Source organism: Catharus ustulatus, chromosome 1 (genome assembly GCF_009819885.2).
Source record: "Catharus ustulatus isolate bCatUst1 chromosome 1, bCatUst1.pri.v2, whole genome shotgun sequence".
In the NCBI taxonomy this organism is placed as follows: Eukaryota; Metazoa; Chordata; class Aves; order Passeriformes; family Turdidae; genus Catharus; species Catharus ustulatus.
In genome coordinates, this window is record NC_046221.1 from 87,687,942 (window position 1) to 87,712,583 (window position 24,642).

The 24,642-nt window shown below is 38.8% G+C and overlaps 1 protein-coding gene across 1 annotated transcript in view; it reads right to left on the reverse strand.

The window, feature by feature from the left end:
- Positions 1-24,642, reverse strand: part of ADCY2 (adenylate cyclase 2) — a 211,986-nt gene that overhangs the window by 165,223 nt on the left and 22,121 nt on the right. The gene's annotated exons all lie outside the window — the stretch shown is intronic.

The following is a 24,642-nucleotide window of genomic DNA, read 5'->3' on the forward strand; positions in this document are numbered from 1 at the left end:
GGTTAGATGGAGCTCTGAGTAACCTGGTCTAGTGGAAGGTGTCTCTGCCAATGGCAGAGGGCCTGGAATTAGATGTTCTTTGAGGTCCCTTCCAATCCAAACCACTCTGTCACGATTCTGTGATTCAGAAGGGTGCCCATGTTTGATGGAGTGTCTCCTTCCAGGTGGACACCTCCAGCCATATGTACTGCCAGCAGCCTCTCCCTCCCCCTGTCTCCCCAAGATCATCTCTCTGCCTGCCTCTCCCCCAGCACCTGCAGACTCCAGTGTCTGGTATACAGCAGGGTGCTCGCCCTGGTTTCAGAGCTATATGAACCCCACTATGTCCAGGATAAAGGATCCCACAGCCTCTGCTACAATTCCATGCCATGTATCCTCATACGCTTCCCCGAAATGTTCTCTTGGAAGCTGTGGTTACCATTATCCTGCTGCTTGTAGGGAAAAAAAATCTTCTGACATAATTTGTATGTAACTCTTCTGATTTGTAAATCATTAAATGTGCAAATACATATTTACAGGAGTTTATACCTCTACTAATGTTTGAACTTATTTCTAACAAAGTTAATTAAAAGTTCTTGAGCGTTTCCCCACACCAGCCTATTGGAATTACACAGCTGTCAGTACGAGGCTTATCACAAAAAATGCCTACTCTTCTAAATATGCTGCAACACAGATACGTCTGCATGTGCTATCAGAGTACAGTGAAATAAAATCCAAACAGGACACAAAGCCTTCCTCTAAGGCCAGAAATGGAAAACAAAGAGTGATAAGAATTTAATTAGAAGCCTAAACCAGGCTAACAAATATTGCTACATATTCATAATGCTACTTAATTGAACAAAAATTATTAAACCCCAGTATTTTGGATTATTTCTCTTCCCCACATTTTTATGATTTGAGTTGCAGAAAAGTTTAAAACTGAATGTCTAGGCAGGCTAAAGTCTGCACTCTGGTCGTTTCACTGAGGCTCCTGGCCTCTGGTTGTATTTGTTTCTCAGTCATAACAAAAAGCTCCTCCTGCTGGATCATGTGAGCTAGTCTCACTGCCAAATGAGCAATTCCCTATCAGAAAGCCCATATTACAGTTTTATAGAGGAGAAGTAAGTATAACAAGAGGATCAATGTTAAGAAAAGACTAAGCAAAGCTAAGCACAGATCAAATCCAAGGGTGCAAATTCAAGTGCAAAGTCACGGGTCTCATCCATGTAGCTCAGTAATTATGACAAGTACCCACTAATGCTGTAGAAAGAAACTTAAAAAATGTTTTAACTTTACAAGGTGAAATGAGCCATTAAAACAAGTAAAAGTCAAACTGATTTTTAAATTTTCCTTTTGAACTTAGTAAATAAGGAAATGAAATTCCAAACAAAAATTCCACTGTTTACAAAACTAACTCCATTTGATTATATCAGTAATAAACTAAGAAATTAATTTCAATCTTTTTTTTTTTAATGGTATTGTTCTTTTTAATGCTTTCCTTGAAAAACCTAATATGTGCTGCTTCAAGCACTTCCCTTAGAAAAACAAGTAGGTCCACTGACCTTAGAAATAAAACACTTCACACCTCCTGATGTGTCATTAATTCCATCCTCTGAGGAGGTTATGGAAAAATAATAATTAATGTACTGCCAGAAAACTGTCTCAGGTTTCAGCCCATTTCCTTAGCTACCAACTGATGTCTTAGTTACTTTCCTTTTATTAAATGTGTAAATCAATGTTCTCTATTTTTTAATGGGGATAGTAAATAGCTTTTTGATTTAAAGCGTCCACTTTAAACCTGGACCCACATCTCCACTCAATAAAAATATACTCTAAATACTAGCACATATGTCAAGCAAAGGCCTGAAACAGATTCTGCTTTTATTGAAAGGATTCTTCTTTTAATTTTCCACCATAAAACCTAACTTTGTTTACAAGAACTTTCAAATTACTTAAGATCTGCCCTTTGAGTCATGAATTTTCACTTTACAACCCTTGAAATCTTAAATAAAGTTGGTTTTGTCTGTGAAAAATTAATGTAAGGCAACAATGCTAGGAATGTAGCTGAAATTCCCTAGGAACAGTGAATTCAGATCTGCAGCGTTTTCTCTGTTACCCCTTTCTCAAGACACGTCTCATTTATTTATTTATTTATTTATTTATGGATCTGTGAAGCAAGGATAAACAAAGGCACTGTTCTCAAAACACCAGGTCATTGGAAACAATTAAAAATACTTCCAGAAAAAGCTATATTGTGGCATAATTAGTTACCAGCAGCACATAAGGTGGTTTCTTTCCTGTTCTCATATAAACTGTTTCATAGTAACCTATTCTTCAAAGGCTTGTTTAAGACCGGTGTTACAGAGTCCAATTGGTTGAACGTGGCTCTGAACTGAGTGGCTGTACTGCTCAAACAAACCCTAAGATTTTTTTCTCCTTCGTGTCTCTCTCCAGGACCCCATTTGCCAGATAAACAGACAAGAATGAGAACAGCGACAAGAAGACCCTGCTATAGCATTTCTAGTCTATTTAGTCTGCTCTCTGACATACTTCCCTGTTCAAAAAAGCCAGCAAGCCTAAATAATATAGAAGCCCTCTTAAAACCTGGGGTTGAAGCTGTGCAGAAAAAAGACCATCTCCTACTAAATGCAAGACTGGAGAGATAAACAGCTTTAAGCAGTTACCAGAGAATTTAGAAGGAGGGGAGCTAAATGGGCCTGGGAGTCATCCCTCCACCTTCATGAACGCATTCATTTCCTTTCCTCAGGTGAGGAAGAGCAGTAGCATCCCAATGCTGCCAGTTCCACGATGTATTTACATTTCAGCAGCAAAAAAACTCACTTTCCTGAGCCCTCAGTCCTCCTCTTCCATGCATAACATATACAAGGAAAACTAGTGGACAGCCTCCCAAAACTGCCCTTTCAGGGAAGTCATCTTGTGAGGGCAGCAAGAATATTTTAGTGCATTGATATAGCTGAAAGAGACACTACTCACTGGAGTGAAAATGATCCCCAGGACAATCCAATTGTTCTCCTTATTTATGCTGACTTTGTGAATGCTGGCCTCACTGGCACTAGCACAGCTGCCTATTACTACTGATACGCAAGAAGAATCCAGTTGCACAAGTCTGGTAAAATGCTTGTTAAGAGAAGTATCAAGGTATTGCAGTAGTCCTACATGTTAATGAAATGTCACTGTAATTTACCTCAAAAGAAGATTACTGTACGCTCCTCCATTTTCAGATTGCTGCCTTCTATACATATCTTCTATGTATAAGGAGGTAAGATGCAGCATTCAGAAATGCTCATGCAGCCATCAAGTTTCCTACTCATTCATCTCTGCCAAGAACAAAATCATTCCGGTGCAAATATATTCCTCCTCCTTATCCAACTTAATAAAAAAAAAAAAACCCACAAAAAACCTAACTACTGTGGAGTTTGGTTTGACATGCTGCATGGCACCACCTTCTCTTTTTGATGCAATTCTCTATGTTCGGTACTGCTTTTTGAAAGGTGGAAAATAGATAAACAATGATAAACAATGCTATGGCACAGTAGGGCTGCTCTTTTGCAGGGTATGGAATTCAACAGAACCTTTCATCCATCCAACTAAAATTAACAGTTTTCCTTGTGCGTGGCAGTACAGCTGCACTAGTACGCTTAGTAAGGCTGTCCTCTGAAAAAAAGACTTCTTGAAGAGGGTGAAACTTGATTTAGAAAGGAAAATGGTCCCAGCTGGGTTTTGGAAGGTGTTTTTTCTCAAGAAAAGATGAGTCTCTTTTTGCACATCCTGATTACTTTTCGAACTTTCTGTTCCCAAGCACATTACTGAAGTCCTTGCATCTTGAGGCTCATCTTTGTTTTGCTCTTACTGTTGTACTGTTTGCCAAGCAGTCACAACAAAACCAAACCAAACAAAAAATGACTAACAAAAAAAGAAAATCAGAAAATGAAGACCAACCAAAATTTTCAGAATGACTTTGCTTCAGAAAGAAAGAGGCTATCCCCCCAATTTCTCCTTTACTACTCACATGAAGATTATACCCTGTATTGCTGTAGCTCTTCTGTCTGCACTCATTAAGGCCAGAAATTTATTTCTCTTAGGTGATAGTTAGGATTGTCTGATGCTGGAGCCCACAAATCTTTTACTGAGAATCGATTCTAAGATACTAAAATTTAAAATACTTACATTCTCTCTCCTCCTTCTAAATTTGCCTTTTACTTCACTGATTTACCAGTAAAGAAACATGCACTTCCTTTACACTTGTCTTTCATCTTGCTTCCCAACATAGTGAATGTTCCAAATCTTGAGTGTTTTTTTCCCTTTCTGGTGCTATCTTCTACTGAAGGAAGGCACTATCTCTCTACTTCTGAAAGTGGCTCTCAGTTTGCAGCCTGAACTGTGAAGACAGAGCTTGAGCAGCCCATCTGGAACAACAGCTAGTGGGCATGCACGACATACATCTGTGTGAAAATTGCTGTGCTGGGTTGAAAAGATGGGCCCCTGGAGCTGTCACACCCTACCTAGCAAGATAAACCCATTCCTCTGAGTAGAACACACATCAATTGCCCCCTTCCTCATGTTTCATTCCACAGGAAATGGCAATGTGGAAAGAACAATATGCACTCAGGACTCCCCAAAACGTGCCATTTGGCCAGGGCTCAGTCGTGGGTAACTGACCTACGTGACACAACACAGAGTAAATAAGATGCAGTCTTTCAGATCTTATCAATATAAAGACTGATTTGCTTTCACTGGCTCTGTCTCCCACTCTCTTTCTCTGAGGCTTTCTTCTAGCTCAAGAAGAGAAACAGCAAAGAACATTTAAGAAATTGTTAGGCAATGCCACAATTTGTCAGAAACAGCGAAAACAGCCTCAAAAGAGCCTTTAACAACCTGAACTATGTAACGCTGCTAACCTGCTGATAGACTCAACCTGTTGTCAGAATGAAACTCTGACCCAAAGACAAAACTAAAGAGTTTATGAAACGTTTCAAACATGGGAGGGTTCAGGAGGGGAAAGGTTTGAGGAAACATAGAGGGAGAAAGTTGATAGTTCATCTCTGAGGCAGATGATCCAGCAGCTAACACACCTGCAGTCAGCCATAGCAGCTAGCCAGGAACATCCATGTGGAGTAGCATTACTTTTAAGTACCCTGCAGAGCAAACTGAAGATATTAGTTCAACTCACCCAGGCTTAATCATATGAAGCCTCCTCCCTATGTGCTTGTCAGCAGTAAAAACCAGTTACAAACCAGTTCTTCCCTTACCTATGAAAGACAGCAGTTCATCAAGACTACCAATATTCCACTAAAAATTGGGAAAAAAACCAACTGCACATCCACAGAAAATATTAAAATTCTATTTTCAAGACAATTAAAATTACAGCCTTAAGATTTATAAGGTACTGATACCTGGTACTCTTCTGTTTCCCTTCCATTACTGATTCAGTTGTCATCACATTTCTTAGGAAGACTGATGCCATGAAGCACTTACTTTTCAACATTGACAAAAGGTAAGTAACAAAAATCTGTGATACATAAATCAGTCTTCTTCTAAGTAAAAGACAAGCAAAGCTCAATGCTTTGCCTGATTCACATTTATGCAATCAGGTAAAAAGGACTGTTTTCTGTTAAGTAGTCCATCTCGAAATGATTCTATGAACAGCAGGGAACACCAGGTTTTCTCTTATTCCTGATGCTAGCCTGCAAATGAATGAAAAAACTATAAATTTATACATAAAATTTCATGGCAATATTCTCTTTAGAAGCCATATTTTGAAAGATAATTGTTTTGAAATGAGAAGGCTCTTTTACAGGCTTTAGTAGAACAGGAAGATCTAGTGCTTTGCTGAATGCTCCCAGACATCTCAAGTCTACAGGCAATATATTTATAGGGATGGTTTATCTCACAAAGCCATTACTCACCTATTGGCAATTGCAGAGACCAAATTCATTCCCAACTGTGCAGCATCCCCTAGCAACTTCGGGACCGGATTACATATGGGAAAACAACATTAAGATCATATTTTAAAATTTTAAACTCTGCTCAGTCTATTTTTTGGGTTTTGGAAAGGCATATGTACAGCCCTTTTCTACACTTTATACAGAATTAAAAGCAATGTTGATTATACATAAACTTGAACATGATGAGGCATGGCAGTATTTGTCCAGAAGAAAACCATATGCATAACACTTCTGCATACTGACAATATGAGTTTTGGGGAAAAATTAGCAATTATCAATCACTCAGATGGAAATAAATTATGTTACTGAATTATTCATAAAGAGCTCTAAAATAGTTTCCTCATCACTCTGGGTTGTTTTTTTCTTCCCTCAGTGTCCTCTAGATTTGAATCAATATATACTAGCAACAGAGTCAGTTTTATCCAGGCAAATACCAAGCACTAACACAGTTCTCTCTGTTTACTTTGCTGTCTGGACTGCTGCTGCCAATGGTGTATGAAAAGATGCCTGTCTCCCATAAATGTTTGCTGTTGGCCAACTTCTTTCACTGACCCTGTTTTCAAGACTAATGACTTTCATTTCTAGTTCAGTACTTTCCAGTATGGTATTCACTTAACAAAGCTATGGCAATAGATCAGTCTAAATACATCTGGCCTTCAGAGCTCATGCAACATTAATTCAAATACAAGCTAAAATATTTACTTCCAAGTCAGTCCTATTTTACACTGGTCTTTTGTTACAGAGGAATTCAGTCCTCAGTGGGTTGGGGTTTGTAAGACAGGGTAGACTACCATCTTAGGAAAGATTTAGTCTCTCAGTTTATGAAAGAACATACATAAATTCAGGTAAATCAATGACCCATATGATTTCTCTAAACAATTCAAGTCTCTGAATGCACAAAAACCTCACAGAAGTGCCTAGGAACAACTCTATTTTAAGTCTGGCATTCTAAAATCAGTTTCAAATGGTATCTGTGCAGTCCTGTTTGCCTCTAAAAGTTGATATTTAAAATCAGTCAGAAATGTCAGACAGAATAATTGTTTAACCTTCAGATTTACTGGCAGGTTTTGGTTGCTTTCTCTCGCATTTTTTAAGATGAAATTCAGATATTGAATAAATCATTCCTTGGCAGTCCTGATTTTCAATACAAGAAAATTATCAGCAAGAAAATGCTACTTCTCCTGTGAAAATAGGAAACTCAATACATCACATAATACAAATGATATTTTTGAATGGTTTGATTTAGTACTTCTTATCATTAGTTAAAATAAGCAAGTGGATGCACAGATAAAAGTTATACCTATAAAAGATGTTACATTTCACTAAAGTGTATGTGCTGCTCACACAGACATAACTGGGCTATGCAAGAGAGCAGCTATAGAGGACAAACCCAGAAACAGCAAAAGAATAAAGCAACCTGGGTCTCATTCAGTGTCATAATTTCTGGATTGTTTGAGGATTGGTGTTAATTTTTTCATAAAATAAATGCTATTGAACTCATTTGTGATGAACTTTAAAACCTATGCATGATTTAATTCTGATAATTCTGTGATGTAGCTTTTGCTTAAAAACTGTAAAAAAGAAAGCTCTCCTGGTACGAGGCTTCCAATAGCATTGAGAAGCTAAAGGGTAACTGCAAATCCTCAACTTTTGATACCACCCCAAGCACCAGTTATTATGATAACAGGAACCAGGAATTCTTCCAACCTCCTAAGATAAAAATGCAGAATGGAATATCCCTAGGCAAAGAAAATAGCCTAGAAATATTAAAGTGACCAGGCATTAGATAAAGAACATCTTTGACTCTTTTGACAACTTTCCAGATATCTAGAAACTATCTAGACATGATATATATATATATAGATAGTTAGATATTTTGAATTTGACAACATGCAATTGCACCTGAAAGAGGTTGTAAGGAATTGGGACAAAAGGATGGGAAGATGTGATGCTAATCCATCATGCTTGTAGTGACAGAGGGAGCAGCAAACACAACTGGGAAATACAGGAAAAGCAATATCCTTCACTATACAAGACACAGCTTATGGACAGAAGAAAATTCTGTGTCACACAGAGTACTCCCTGTGTTTCATGTTGATAGCTATTTTAGAATTACTGAAAGTTCTGATACATTTCTTTTCCTTATACTATTTTAATTTTTTTTTAATGGACACTATATACTTTAAAGTTGCACAGAACAAGGTGAGGTGTATGCACCTCAACAAAATATAGCTATGAAACCAAAGCATGGGTGTTCACTCCAAATTTTTCACCAGGTGAATTCCTGATAAATCCAGAACAGGGGTTTCCAAACAGCAAATGGCACATAAGCATTCCAGATCTTAGAGCTGCTGCTGCTGTTGTCAGACAAAGCATTCAAGCAGGAATTCTTTACAAACACCGATCCAGAGCTTTTTAAACTCTTTTCTATAAGCTACAAACAGCCACTCAGATTGGTATCTGAAACATCAACTGATTTCCTCCTGCACCTTCCGACCCTGTCACTTCTGTAACAATTCAGCCAATGTTACATAAGGCAGTACAACAGAAAGACTCTCTCCTAAACATTCATTCTTTCACATGGGTAAATAAGACATAACTGAAAAACATGTGAGTTTAATTATTTTAGACTACATTACATTCATTTCACAGTAGAATAACTATTAGGATGTTTCCAGATTGATTTCTGATGTGCTATCTTGATAGTAGCTTCTCAACTGGATTTAGATTGGTTCAGTGATGAAAATGAGAATTCAGAAGTACTCAAATGAACATTTAGAAACAGTAAAACGGGGGACAGTGGGTGGAGGAAGATCTGAATATGTGCCGGCTTCATTCCATTTATCCTGCAGTGCTGGTGTAGCTCTTTGAAGTGTCAGTATGGGGGAAGAAACTGCATTACCCAAATACCATTTACATAATCATTTTCTTCCTATCTAAAGAAGACATTTCGCTCTGTTGTTACCTTAACTTGTTCCTTGCAATCATACACCTCTAATGATAAACGCAAAATATATGCTAATTTCCTCCATCCTTCCTACTTCAAAAAGAGATCACCTCTAGCAGAGCAAGTATTACCTTTATATGGCACTGTCAGGAAAACTGTACATTAACTGGCAATTCATTATTTTGCTTCCATCTGAATGCCTTCCCTGCCCTTGAGAAGAGAGAAACCTCTAACTAGCATTTATCCTCTGAAGCTCAGAGATGCTCGGAGGCATTTGACAGGAGCAGTGGGTTTGCCTTCTGCTCCTTTATTTAGGTGCCAATGTCATAGTCTGGATTCTTTGAGGGAAACCTTCAACTCGACCTCAACTAGGTAGAATTACCTTCTCTGGGTTGCTGCCTACGTCAGTGCCCACAGTCTGAGCATTTCACCAACTCTCCACTAGCAGTGAGAACTGATCAATGCTGGTGAGAGACGCAGAAAAAACAGTCCCAGAAATGTGTGTTTTTCTCCCGCTGTAGTATCTTTAGCTTGAACAGCTGCTGCTATTTTAGGATTTCCTCTGCTAGGAAGTACAAACATCAGGATCCCCATCTCTGCTTTCTGTCATGCCCTGCAGGCTCTTGCCCAAAAAGCCCCCAGGTCACCATGCAGAGCAGCTGGTAGCCCTCAGCACCCCCCATGAGCCAGCACTGAGTAAACCAAACATTCCACAGACACTCAGGGCTGGTGCAGCCTGGACAAAGGGGCAAAGCAGAGAAGAACAGGTCTGTCTGCAGTGATTGCAACCAAACTCCGCCTCCACATAGCCACATTCAACAAAGGTATCCAATTTCTTAAACCAGATAATTAGAATATTGCTGGTCTTCCTCTTCTCATTGCAGTGATGTCACAGAAGCTCATTATCACAGAGTTGGTTTGGCTGGAAAAGACCTCAGAGATCATCAAGTCAAACCATTAGCCCAGCATACTAAAGTCCACCACTCACTAAGCCATGTCCCTGAGTGCTCCCGGAGTGACAAATCTATATGTCTTTCAAATGCCTCCAGGGATGGTGATTCCATCACATTCCTCAAAAGCCTGTTCCAGTGCTTGACAATCCCATTGCTGGAAAGACTTTTCCTAATATCCAATCTAACTCCCCCTGGTGCAACTTGAGACCATTTCCTCTCTGGTCCCATCACTTGTTACTGGGAAGAAGAGACTGACCCCCACATTGTTTCAACTTCCTTTGACCTAAAACCCACTGCATTCCTCCCATCCACTTCGTCTCACATACCTACGGATCACAGCTGTCCTCCAGCCAAACATCTGCACAGGTGTGCACCACACAAGCCACTGTGTTACCCAGCATGTCAACTGCCATGTCCTGCAACTGGCAGAACTATGCTGAAGGTGAGCAATCACACCTGTGATAACCTGATCCAAACACGAACGCTCCAATTTCTTTCTTGTCTTTTCTCCTAGACTATTTTATTACTTCAGACAGTACCAGGAGCACATCTCTGATGCAGCTGCAAAGGTCTGTCCAGCTGGAGGAGCTACCAGTGGACTGGCAGGCAAACAGTGGCAATATCAGTTGTACAACACCACTGTCACTTTGTCAGCACTGCCCAAACACCTCCAGCACCACAGGGTCCTTCCTCAGCCTGTTTCACTCCACCTCTGCACCATCTTTGACACTTCATCCTTTCTCTAGGCTTGCCACTTTGCACACTCTTCTAGGAAATCAACATCTAGCAGTAACATTCCATGCACAGCATTACCTTGACCCATTTTGAAGCAGTCCTTGGAGGTTTGATACTGCCATTGAACTGCAATAAAGCAGGATGTTGCCAAAACGCCACTGTGACAACGAATCAATTCTCCTTCACAAGGTCTCTCTGAAAAATCTGAGATGTAAATGCTTCTGATGGTCACTAATCCACAAGTATGATCCATCAAGGAATTTTCAGTATTTCCACTAAAATAATAGCTGTTGTTGTAAGTACCTGAATTTGCTAAACCTTTAGTTTTGACTATCAATATAGACAAAACAATACTTTTTAGCCATAAACTCCTTCTTCTTCACAAATACACAAAAGATGCCAGATAATGTAATTCCCTATTCCATGTTACCTGGAAAAGGACACTATTACAGAGAAGAAAGAAAATACTTTCTTCAGCTTCATAGTCTGCAAGTGGTAAATTGATTCTCACATCAAAACATCTCAAGTGGGAAGCTGAAATACTAAACACAGAATTTGAGAGTTCGTGGCTTCCGAGACCAAGGAGGTTTTGTGTCCTCTTACTGTTTTTAAAGGGCAAAACCAAAAATATGAATAAATATAACATTTTTTCAAAAAGTTTCAATACAGCAACATATATTATCTCTTAGATATCCAGTGTAATCAAAGGTGAACAAATATTACTGTTTATATATTTAATAACAGTCATTTTTTTATTCATGGAAAAGCAATCTGTTGAAGGCTTCATCAGAAATCTGAATGAAGTTGGTAACAGACGGTATCTGTATCTCATTTGAAATGTAAATGAGTCATTCCTGTCTTTTGGGGAACTAGGATAGAAGAGACTCCTCTTCAGTCTTGTGATTAAAATAGCTTTCCACTCGTCCCACACAATATCCCCTTTAATGATCCCTGCTTAGCATTACTTTTCATGATGACTATTAAATAAATGGGTACGTAATGCAGCCTCCAAAATTCAACCAAAGTCAAATAAGTGAAAAAAATAATAATCACATGGAGCAACAAAATCAGATACTACATTACATAAAAAATTACATACTAAGATTCAAAAAACAAAAAAAGGACAAAACAGAAGTGCACAGAAGGGCTTTGAATTCTTGCCAGTCTTGAATGCTCAGAAAGAGGGATCTGATGCTCCAGGGAAATTCCTTATTTGACTTCAGGCCCTGAAAAACATTGGAATACTTCCAGCTGGTACCTTGACTGCTCTCTCTTCCCTTAGAGCAAGCTGGAAATCCATTACCCCAAGTGTGAAGGAGGCTGTGTACCTCTGCCTATATTCATACAAATACCTTCTGATAATCATGACAGAATGCTTGCCAAGTACAATGGATCAATGACTGCAAAAATACTCTCAGCTGAGCTCTTCTGTGGTAGTTTGTCAATATTAAAACTACTTAATGTCAAAGTGGACAATGGCAATATATTGTCTGAGAATTTCTAGCTATTGCAGTCCAATTACAAACCTTACAACACTATTTCCTCACTCCAAGAGGTGTAATCTGCAATCTGGAAGACCTCAACAACAATCTTACAGGATGCTCCTTTGTAGCTTTAAGCCCATTCTTTGGACTGGGACAGAACAAAGACTTTTGCTAGGAGACTGGATAGACAGATTGGATCAGAGATGCTGTTCTAGAAGAGATTTCTCTCTGGATACACTGGTGAGACAAATCACAGCTCCACATCACACTTGGCCCATTTTGGGGGGTCCTGCACACTGCGAGGCACATTGAAACAGTCAGATGCTTCAGCCACATCTAAATTACCTCAAGTATCAGAGACCTGTACTGACCACAATATTCTAACCAGCTTCATGTACTGTGACAACACAGCCCACTGTCAGCAATTCCCAAACCTCTGGAGCCAGATAGAACTTCCCACCACAAGATCACTAGGCAACAGGTCAGGAAGAAGCTCTTGAAAATCAGTGGTGATTATGTCTTAATATTGTATAATTGGAATACAGGAGTTGGGGTGTGTTGGAGGAGTGAGAGATTTGTGCTTTTAACGAATGAAGGTGGGAGTTCAGGAGCACAGACATTTTTGGATAACAAGGACCTGAGTTTCTAGGGATTGCTCAGGCACCAGTGCTATCATGATTTCTCACCCCGCCAGCTGCCATGTGCAGCCTCTTCCCTAACTCAGGGCTTCAGTTGTGAAAAACATGTAGGCCTAAATATTAAGGTTTTGTAAAATAAATTAAATCTTAAAAAATCTCCAATACCTCCAGACAAAAAAAACAATGATATAAGCAAAATATCACTAGTCAGAGAACTGAGAAATGAGATTTGAAAGTAGCAATTTATTTAATTGTAAGAAGAAACCTAACTTGAGTAATATTTTAATTGCATAGACACAGCTATGAGTATTTTACTATACAGTAACAGTTTATTTGGTGACTTCTTTTGGAGGATTTCAAGGATAAAATTGCCCAGTACGAAGGAAGAGTTAAAGCACTGCAGTTTTAAACAATAAATACTGGGAGTTCATTTTGCTACTCTGTAGTTCAACAATGATTATTATACTTTGCCACCTGAGGGGATACTGAAAAAGTCACTAAATCCAATTATGTTAGATTTGTAAACTTTTTCTCCCTTTCTTTTGCTTTTTTGAATCTGAGTATAACAAAATGCAGAAAAGTGGAAAAAAAGCAAAAAACTCCACTTTTGTTACCACTAAGACTCTGAAGCCGTAACATTTTCAGCTACACATTTCATAAGGAGAACATTTTTTAGACAAATTCTTTTGCCCAGAAATCTCTTTGCTTTAAAATATATTCCAAAATTGTGACAGTTTAATGTATTACTTCATATTGCATGACTTCTACCAAACAGACCATGCCTAAAAAGAATGACATCCTATGCATATTCTGCATTAAAATGAATCTATTCAAAACACACCCCTCTTGCTAGTGTTATTTTTCAAACACCTGGGGAGCTATATTAATATTAGTATGTCAAGTGTTGAATTGTGTTGAAATGTGTATAAGATAAATTTGCCTATGTAAAGTTCTTCATGGTGTGGTGTATTCAAGAAGTAATTTCCATAACAGCAAGAAGGCTTACTAGAGTTGTATGATTTAGTAAGATACAGTAGCCTGAAATACATAATCCTGACCTTCAGTACTTCAAAATCATTCCAGTTTTTATAGCTCCTGTTGTTTGCCATCCCATTTCTATCCACTGCCACTGATTATACAAATGACAAGAGTTGAATGTCTATTTTCTATACAAACAGAATGCACGCTGCTCCATGCCTACTCAGATAGGGATTTTATTTACCATCTGCTTACTAACCCACCCCTACCTAAGGACTCTATTTCCTTCAGTTTTAACATAACCTTCCTTCACCTTTCCCTTCATCCATTCTCCATCCATGCTGCTGGCCAGGAACCATCTGTTTCCCAGGGTTGTGTGCCCAATTTTCACAGTTCCCAGAGAGAAGGAAAATGCCAGAGTATTGTGAAAAAACATAAAAAACCAACAGGTACCACTTTCACATGAGCCATTCCTTTGTCTGCATGCCCAGCTCTCCACACTGCACAAGCAGAGGTGCCCAGCTTTCATCACATTTCACATGGCTTGAGAAAAGTTGTACTTACTGAAATGCCATTAAAATTAAACAAGGAGAGATGAGAAGAAAAGAAATTTAGGGGGTCTAAAGCACAGAGTATCTTGCTAGCCTCTCTGGAGAAATATGTCCTGTCTTCCCACATCTTCAATGAGCATGGAACGCTTAGGCTAATCTAGAGGAAATAATGATATAGAAAGAAGTATGACTGATACATTTTAATGTGCATTTATACGGCACTTTTCTGCATTTGAGGTTTTGTCATCAATCAGGATTTCTTTCCAGTCTTCATCTGACCAAGGAAACACGACCTTTATCATTTTTTTTTTTGCACCTTAAGCCAATATTTTAATGGAATTTAGTATACAAATTAATGTCATTAAGACCACATACTTTCATTCTCTTGTCAATACCCTGGGTCATCCAGTAGACCTGGAAGTTTATCTACATCAGACCTAAGAAAGATCCAAAATTCTACCTAATATTCTTAAATAAGTTTCTAACTGCTGATAAATTGCAGGTTAATGCAAAGAAAATAAAAGGCATCCATACCTAACTAACAGAGACCACAGTCTCCTCTATGTGAAAGCCATTTAAGGCACTGATTTACGATTCACGATTACAAGCCGCACTGACTATAAGCCGCATCTCCAGGTGTCGGCAACATTTTGTTCTTTGTTCATACACAAGCCGCACCCAATTATAAGCCACTCTGTCGTTCGCAGAGAGGACCCACGTGCAACAAAGTTGCCAAATAGTAACAGAATCACAGGATCGGGGGGTTTATCGGCTTGGCTCGGGGCCAGTTGCCGCTGCTGCTGGGCTCACTCTCCCCGGCCCGGCGCTGCCCCGCGGTGTCAGGCGGGCACAGAGCCCCCCGCTCCCGCGGCAGGCGGGGACGGGAGCCTGCCTGCTCCTGCGGCGGTGGCAGCAGGCGAGGACGGGAGCCCCATGCCTCCCCCCAGGCTGTGGGGCCAGCAGGAGGGAGTTCCCCCGCCTTCCCCCCCGCCCCCACACTGCCAGCACGGAGCCTGGTTCCACCCGCCGCGAAACAGAGTAACCAATTTGTAACAATCGCGTAAAGCCTGGTTTTACTGGCAGGTGCTCGGCTCGGCACCTCGGTTGCACTTCCGGGGTTGGAAATGTCAGAAAACTATTCACATATTAGCCGCCCCTGAGTGTAAGCTGCATTTCCGGGGTGGGAGCAAAATTTTAGTCAAAACAGTGCAGTTTGTATTCGTGAAATTACTGTATATTTGTTTGTACAGGTGTGTGATATGTGGACATTGTTAGGAACTGCCATTAGATAACATATGCAGTCATAATCAGAGTGTCACATAGGAAAAAATACTCAAATCTCTACCTCATTTAATAGCAATAAAATACCTTTTTGTTTTAGTTCTTTCTGGAAAGTAGTTTTCAGACATATGTATGCTTAATATGTTTTATTTAGATGTTCACCTTCTTTACATGACAGGTTTTTGAGTACATTTCCTTCATAACTGTACATTATTTAAAAAAAAAAAATGGATGATTAAGGCACAAAAAAGGAAAATGCATACAATAGTTACTATCACATTTACTTAGGATCAAGTCAATTCAAAATTACAAAAACATAAAAATTACAGAATTTGGAAGATAAAGCTATAATACTTTGGTTGTTTTCATTACCAAAAAAAACAACAACAAAAAAAACCTTGCCACAAAGGTTTTTTTCTTTCCTTTTTTTGAGGGGTGGCAGGGAGGCAGAACTACAAGGGGAATATAACTGAACTCAAACTGAGCCCTCAGATATCTGAACTTGCAACACTATCACTGTCAAAACGACACCTAAAAATTGTTATCTATGAAAACTCATCTGTGCTGAGTGAGGCAGAACTATTTTTATGAAGACTACAGCTGGTTGTAAAAGAGAGAAATACAGAGTGGTAACAAATAATAGATTTACAAAAGGCTGTCTTCATTAGCAAGTGGGAGAGGAAGCTACTATTTTGGTAAATATGAAAAGGTGCTGCAAACTTGGGAGGAAATGTATGAAAGGAAGAGTTGAAAAGAGAAGACAAAGGAATTGTGAAGTAAGCAAAACAAGCAGAAAATAGTTAAGGACATTTTAACTACGAATGTGCAAAAAGATAAATTACAGAGGCCATCTCAAGTTGGGATACTACAACAAAGAAGAAATCTAGAAAGCACTAATGTGTGAAGAGACTGCGAGTAAAAAATGCAAATGACTGTGCAATGCCACATGAACATGTAACTGCAGTTACTAAGTCATCACTTCACCTTCCATTTTGGTTCTTGGGAAATGAAGATATTCATAAATATAAGTAAAGTATTACAGAAATCAGAATATTTAAGAAGACATACAGGTTTGCCAATTTAAGTAAAGATAACACCCTGAAAAATAACATACAGAATTTATATACATATATAACTTAGCTAAAATGCTATGTACAAGAAGCAAATATGAAAAATGAAGTCTAAAATTCAATATAATTAATACACAGCCTCTAAACTGTTCAAAGTAAAACTGCCAGAACAAAAAAATCTAAAAACTTCAGATATTAAACAAAATTGACACTACTGATGAATGTGTTATTTTACAGCAAGATTATTTTAAGCTATAAAATCAATATGAAGCTTTGGAGTAGTAACAGAAAAGTACTTTATCCCAAAGTGGCACAACAACAGATGCTGCACTGCATGAAACTGAAATTTATTTTTGAAGCCTTGTGATGCATTTATGTGGAGAGACAGAGGGTAGGGTTTTTTTCCCCCATAGACTGAAAAGGCATTTCCTGTGACACTGGTCCAGGGGTTAGTTTTTCTGCAGTACTGAAGCTGGGAGATGTTGTGTCCTTCTCCCTGATATGGATCTCCCAAGTAGTTACTGGTTCCCTTCAGAAAAGCTGCTTCTTTTGAAACCTGCCTTTTTGAAAGTCTTCTTGCCCTTCCTGTTCTCAGCCCTTCTCCAAATCAGTCTCATATGTTACCTAAAGAGGAGGCAGAATCATAAAAGATAAATACCTCTGGGATCATCTTTCATTAACACTGAAATATTGTCTGAGACTTGACCATTATCTCAGTCCATGTTTTTTTCTCCTTCCAGTATTTTTAGACCACCTACTGCTGAATTAAACAAACATAAACATCAAAGCTATCTCCCAATAGACAAGAAGACTAGCAGCTTAAACCAACAGACTAATGCAGTATCCTGCCAAAACCTTTCCTCCTGGAAGTCAAACTGTTACATTTCTAAATAAAAGACAATTCCAATGAATGATATTTGCATGTCTTCCTTAAATTAAACAAGAAGTACTTAAATTATCAAGAAGTACTGGATAGCTGCTTTAACGGTTCTCTGGTAGCTGTAGCTCCATCAAACAAGTACAGTAATTTCACAATAATAAGCCGCACCATTTTGACTAAAAGTTTGGTCCGAACCCGGAAGTGCAGCTTATAATCAGGTGCGGCCAATATATGGATGAAGTTCATAAATTTGCCAACCCAGAAGTGCAAGCCCACAGCAGCCCCGAGCCGAGCTGGTGTCTGCCTGGCCCCGGTGGCGGGGTAGCGGTGAGCCGAGCCCGCGCATGGTCCCGAGTCGAGCCAGTAAACCCCGCGATCCCAGGATTCTGTTACGAATTGGCAACTTTGTGAAAGTTGCACCCAGATCCTCGCTGCGAATGAAAGTGCAGCTTATAATCAGGCTTATAGTCGTGAAATAACTGTAATTGTTAACTATGTGTGTACTATGAAATTGTTCAGTGTTTATTTCCTAACGTCAAATCAATTATTAAGCACATAAGAAGCCATATGAAGGGCTTGAATTATTCACTTCCATTTATCACTCGGTCTCAACATCAGCAACATCAGAAGAGTATGATGATATTTAAAATGAACATTGCTTATTTTCAGTACTCTTTGAAACATTAATATTCTTACTGATAAATGTCATTTCCCATCAGAGAGACAAATATTGCCACATTCAATTTGTGCATATTTATCTGAGTGTTACATTTCTATCGTACGTCAATATATACGTTTGCCTTAGCAAAGTTCATTCATATGACTTGCACTGCAATTGTCACACTGCAAACTATGCAATAATCTTGATAAAAACTACAATCAGCTCAGCCTTTTTACTTAATTGTCCCCTCCAAGATTAAAAGCACACTGCAAGAAATGGAGTCAAGGAAAATATACTAGCAGGGAAATAAAAGAATTTCATACGGTTCTTTTGGTAGGTTCCAGGACACAACCAGTCTCTTCTACTTTATATTACCTCAAACCACTCTCATAAATGTTATAATGAATGCCTAAAGAAATCAGAAATAGACCAAAACTATTATCCTCAGATGTTTTATAGCAGAAGGATAAAAGACATTTAGATAGCAAAAAGCCATGAACTTTTAAAATTCACAAAATGCATCTCTTCAGCTTTTAGATGAACTTCAGGCACAGGTCAAAGCAAATTGTCATTTAAAACATCTCAGTTTCCAGATGTTCAATAGTCCATAGAAATAAAGACCTAAAAGGATGCTCCTGAACCACTGAAGTTCATTCTCTTTGAATGAAGACACTGACTGATTCTCAGTTAAGGACAGCATCCCACTGTAAAACCAATTCATTATTTTAATCTTTATTATGCTGAGGATATTAACCTCCACAAATCAAGTGCCCCAATGGTAATGGGATAAATTCTAATTTTCAGTTTAATTTTCCTTACTGGACAGAAAAAAATAATTTTTGTGTGGGTAGGTGTATGTGTCACTAATTCTTTGTCTTCTGCAGCTTCTCCTCAAATCTGATGTCTGCAACCACAGGCTATCTGTAGATGGCAGTCATACCACTCTCAGCATTCTTCTCCTCTGCAGATCTATACCCAAGTCAAGCTCTTCTCACCTCCTCTCAGAAACCTCTCCTTTCTCCTGGTGATCTTTTGAATAAAGGTGACTAGAAGTTTACATAGTCATCCAGGCAAGGATTTGTCTTTAGCTGGATACTCTGCCATCATAAATGTGTCTTTTTCTGGACACATGTCCAAATGACCCAGGGATCAGCTAATGTTTCCTCTCTTCATTCTGCTTGTCCTTGCTTCTTTTTCTACTAATGATCTCAGCCTATAGCTGCAACTTCTGCTGTTAGTCCCCAAATGCAGGCACCTCATATTTCCTATTATTGAATTTCATCTAGCTTCTATTACTGCAGTCCTCTCAAGGTCAAGCTTTTCTTGCCCATAACATTGTGATCTTTTGCTGTATTAGGAATCCTTGAACTGGGTCATCAACAAACTTCATTATAGTAGTGACATTCAGTCACCCCTTCACTAGTAAAAAGCACTAATAAAGGGAAATATTCCCCAGAGAGCTCTCTGAGAAATCCAGCCAGAAGTCTTCCTACTGCCTGATGCCCTCTGAAGTCACACTACCTGCCATCTCCCCTCACCTACATGTGCAGTTACCTTAATAATGGTCATCTCCTTTAGCAGGGCTTTTAGCCTCCCATTTGGCACGAAAACAGGGTTTTTTTCTTTCAAAAATACATTCCCTATTTAAAACAGTAATCAGTTCATCTTACACAAACTGCTTTCATAAGGCACTACCATGACATAGCAAAGGTTAACAATGGTACATTGGTTATGCCAACCAGTCTTTCAGGGGTTTGCACATTATTGTATTATATTAATGTACTGTGTTACCTGATTTTAATAACTGGCAGATGTATCTAATAGTTCATCATTTTCCTGTCTTCTATACAGATATAACCATACCAGACTTGATAAAACCACTTAAATGTCTTACTATTAAGCCTGGGATTTTATATATCTATAAAAGTATTAAGATAAAAATCATCTGTTCTCTTTCCAAGATTATCACTGAAAATATGGCATATACTGGTGGATTAGGGGGTTCTTTTTTTCCTATCACACCTATTCCTAAAGCAGAGTATCATGTGCTTGGCAGTATCTTTCCCTTTTATACAACACTCCTGGTTTTCTTCAGGTCCTTTTTCAGGTGAATATTCACCTACAAACTCCTGAACCATGCTCCTACAAGACTTGGTTCCTTGTTCAAGAGACTCATTCCTGAGAGTGTGCTTAATCTCGAACTTTTAAAAAAGTCAACTCCTGCACACTCCAGATTCTGAACAAGTGGTATAACATCAATTCATCCTCACTTTCCTGTGCTGCAGGGACTTCTCTGACACTTGTCTTACTTTCCTTAACTATCTAACAATATTTTTTTTTTCACACTGCTTAACCACAAAACATGTTATCGATAGTTTAGGGCAGGGCTGACTTTAGATAAGGCAAGGTGTGGAAATCAGACCCAATGTAATTCACGCAAAGACAAGTCTTCTCTTTCTGTTTCACCAAACTGCCCAATACAGGAGCTGATTAACACAACCACTTTGTGCAGGCCCTCACCCCACAACACACAACAGATACCCCCAGGTGCTAAGACAGTATCCAAAAAAAAAAGAGAATTATAAATATTAGACCATAAAATTTTGCCCACACTTCTTAAGCTAGGACTGCTCCAAGGCCCAAATTGAACCATTCTATATCAACAGATTAAAACAAAACAAAGAAGTATTTTAAATTCATCTAAAAAAGTAGAATTTAGGTTAAAATAATCAAATATATATTCTAAGCACATCACTCTGGATTTCTTTTTAAACCATAAGTGTCAAATTCCGCTTGAAGAAATTTCTGTGCAGTAACTGAATATAGAGAAGGAGGAACACATCTGGTGCCTGCACTGTGCAAACATATTTATGATTAAATAGAATTGAATACCAAAATCCTGCAATGATAGAATTCATTAGACTAGTATAATGCTGCATAATTACTCTTTTTTTATATCATCCACTGCATGCTTTAAGAGCTCTTTTTACCCACTGGTATGAATGTGCTATGTCATATTTACATACACGTGTATAAAAGGCTGAGGAAGTATCAGACATGTCAGAGGGTGACACAGAAAGGCAACTGTTGTACAATAACTGCACTGTCAGCGAAACAAGAGAAAGCTCATTTAAATTCATTCCCCAGCATGAAACGCTACAGATGGGTACTGGATTTACATTTTGAAAGGGAAGGTGCTTCATACTGTAGTAAGGAAGAGCTCTAACATAACAAAATCAATCCAGCACTCCTTTCTACCAGCACTCCTTACTCAGCTTTCCTGCCTCGCATTACTGACCCGCCACCAACATCCACAGATTTCCCCACAGACCCTGCAAAGTAAGCATCACCTTTGGGTCCCTCCTCACTGCAAACACCTTCACACATTACTGCTCACACCTTAGACTTCGATAAAAGTTGCCAGCAGGCAGTGACTCTCTCTGGACCTTGGCATGACTACCTTTGCTCTACTTCTTTCCTACCAACCCAGGCATCTCATGACTCCTAGCAGGCAGCCCAGTCTCCCTCCTGGTTCATGCCAAGTGTAGCACATGAAGGTTCTAACAAAGGATCCAAGTTCCCTAAGCCACCAAGGTAAACCAGGGGCTCCAATGCCACAAAAACTTGGGCTAACACCAAAAAAGTATGGTTGACACACTTCTTAAAAAAAAAAAAAATAATTGTCAGGTACTGAAGACTTTTGCCATCACTGTTTCAATTTTTTTCACATTAAGCCTCCCACTGTCTCCCCAAGGCACGCCCCATCTCCCTCTCAGTGTATTCATTGCTCTTCATTGTTGACACAGATGAGTAAGGCAGTTTGAACGAACTAAAAGGGTAAGTTAGCTACTAAGGCTGATGGTGTAAACATGCTGGCTGCTCTCCTAGATGGGTTAGGGATGATGCCCAGGCAGTACAGAGACAATAACAGCCTTTGGACCAGGCTCAGCAGGCAATTATGGAGCCAGCATGGAGCTGGCAGGTTGGCACAAGGGACAAATTAACTGTGCACAGCCACTGTCCTCCCCCTTCAAACAGAGGCCAGATACACACCTGATACGAGCTTTTCTCCAAAGCTGCAACCAAAGAAGAGTCAAGGAAATGGAAATTGATAAAAGCAGTCTGCAGGGACAGCAAAAAGGTAGTTGAAACCAATTATTTGCACTTATTTCACATCTGCCTACAGGTTTCTAATAAAAAAACCAAAATGATGGCCCTGACCAACCACTTCATTTCCAGCCCTCTACTAATTGTGGGTTATTTGAGTTATGTGCCTGCAGGCAAAGGCAGAACTGCTCTGCATTAAATATATATTGAGTTCCTAACCAAAATAATCTATCTCAAATGATATTTTTATTGTAAACAAAAGCTACAAAAGTTCACACCTCAGGTTCCTTAAGACAGTAGAGAAAAACTACACTGAGCAGTTGCCAACAACCAAAAGGCACAAGAAAATCATTCAGCCAAAATTTAAAAGATGCAGGGGTGTCATTTAAAGGGCTGTCCACAAATGGCACAATAACATGTTCTTTCTGTGGTATAACTGTGGTATGCAGAAAATCTATCTTTCAATAGTTACCAGTCCAACTAAGAAATTCTACATTCTTAACAAGCTTAAGATTCAGGGGACATGAAAGTTATGACATTTTTAAACTGTCCTGGACCAGAACAGAAGTTAGGCTGTAATTTGAAATAAATTAAAAGTAAATTAAAGTAAATTTATATAAACATGAAGTAAATTGAAATAAAGCACTCGTTTAGTAAGAAACTGTGCATGAACTCACTCTTTCATTTTCATCATTTCACCATTTCATCATTTTTTTAATGTCAACATTTGTTAATGTTGACAGAGCTATATTTGAAACTTAACTAATTTAATGTCTTCTTTCTTTCATAAAAAACATAAAGGAATCACAAAACCACTTTAATATCCCAAGGAAAATGGTTAAAGATTCACAAAATGCAAAATTTCAACAAAGAACCTGTCAATGATCACTGAGGAAGGATTTTTCCAATCTGATTTCTCATATAAGAGATAACACCAACTATTGACCTACATATTCTCAATGCCAAACAAACAAAACACCAGCATCACAGGAATACAAGGTAGCATTTTACTGCTCACAGCTTTTTTTCAAATGTTTGAAAAGATCAAACCTTCAATTAGTCCCTTGTGTAAGGTGTCAAATTCCCAAAAGATTCCCGTATTTCCACACTTTACTCTTAACTGACACTAGGCAAAAGTACTCCTACAAAAGCAGTCCACAAAACTGCACTGCTATTCAAAGGAGAAAAATAAAAGTAGGTTTGGGGAAGTGAAGGGTCCTACTACAAGGAACGACACGACCTTGGGGTCTCAGCAGTGGCCAGGGGCTACTGTGGCACAGCCCCTCTCTGGCCACATGCCAAAGACATCTGCCACCAGGTCTAAGCATCCTGGAAAAGTCCTGCCTTGCTCTCAGTTGGAGCCCACAAAGTACTCGGCATGGAGGCTGCTACTGGCAGAGCAGGAGACGCAGCTCAATCCCAAATATCCTTTTCTCCAAGCAGCTCTTGCACGCAAAGCAAAGAGAGAACTGAATATCAGAGGAGTTGTGTCCTGGCAACCTACAGGAAGACAAGGTCATTTCCCACAGCTCTACAGTCCTTCCTCCATCACAGGGCCAGATTCATCCCTTGCATGCTGTGGGAATTCCTACATTTTTCCTAAGAGGAAATCAAGGCAACGGCAAATCATCACAGGCTAAACACAACTCTGGGACTAGGACATCAGTATCCCTCTTAGATTTCTTTCAGTCCATGTGCTTTTGAAAATCATTACTCTAGCTTTCAAATACCAAAACTAAATTTAGTATCACTTACAATGAATAAGTAATATGGTTAACTAAATATTTGCATCTAAGCTTGAAGTCTCAAATATTCTAGCATGACATGATACAAATGCCAATGAAAACAAATAAAAAAGTAAGACCTTGTGAATTACCTAGATGTGATATCACAAAGACACAAGCACTCCCAGAATGAAATCCATATCTAAAGAAAAGTATTTAATGTTCTGATTGTTTTTATTACATGCAAGTGTGACCTAGTTTGGTAGTTTAAACTATTGAAAAGATATAAAACCTAAAAAAAGCCCAAACCAAAAGTAGTTTTCTTAGATAGTTAATCCCAGAACCTTCCAAGAAAATGAAAATATAAAGTCACTGACAAAGATAAGGGCTCCAAAAGTATTACTAACATGCACCAGTAATTTAAATAATTTACATTGAGGAGCTTGAAGGAACTATTTAAAGTACAGTATTTGCCCAAGTCTTTGCAAGATCTGAATAAAAAGTCAGAGAATTTATTTAAAGTCTGTTTCAAGGACCTAGAGGGCATTCTGGAGAGAGTAATACAATTTAAAGGTTAAACTCATAGAATCAGCCTGGAATCTTCAGAAGACATATTTATATGTTTAAAAGTCTTTTTCCATCCTTTGAAGAGTTATAAAAATGTTATAAGAGCCATATTCCCATGTAG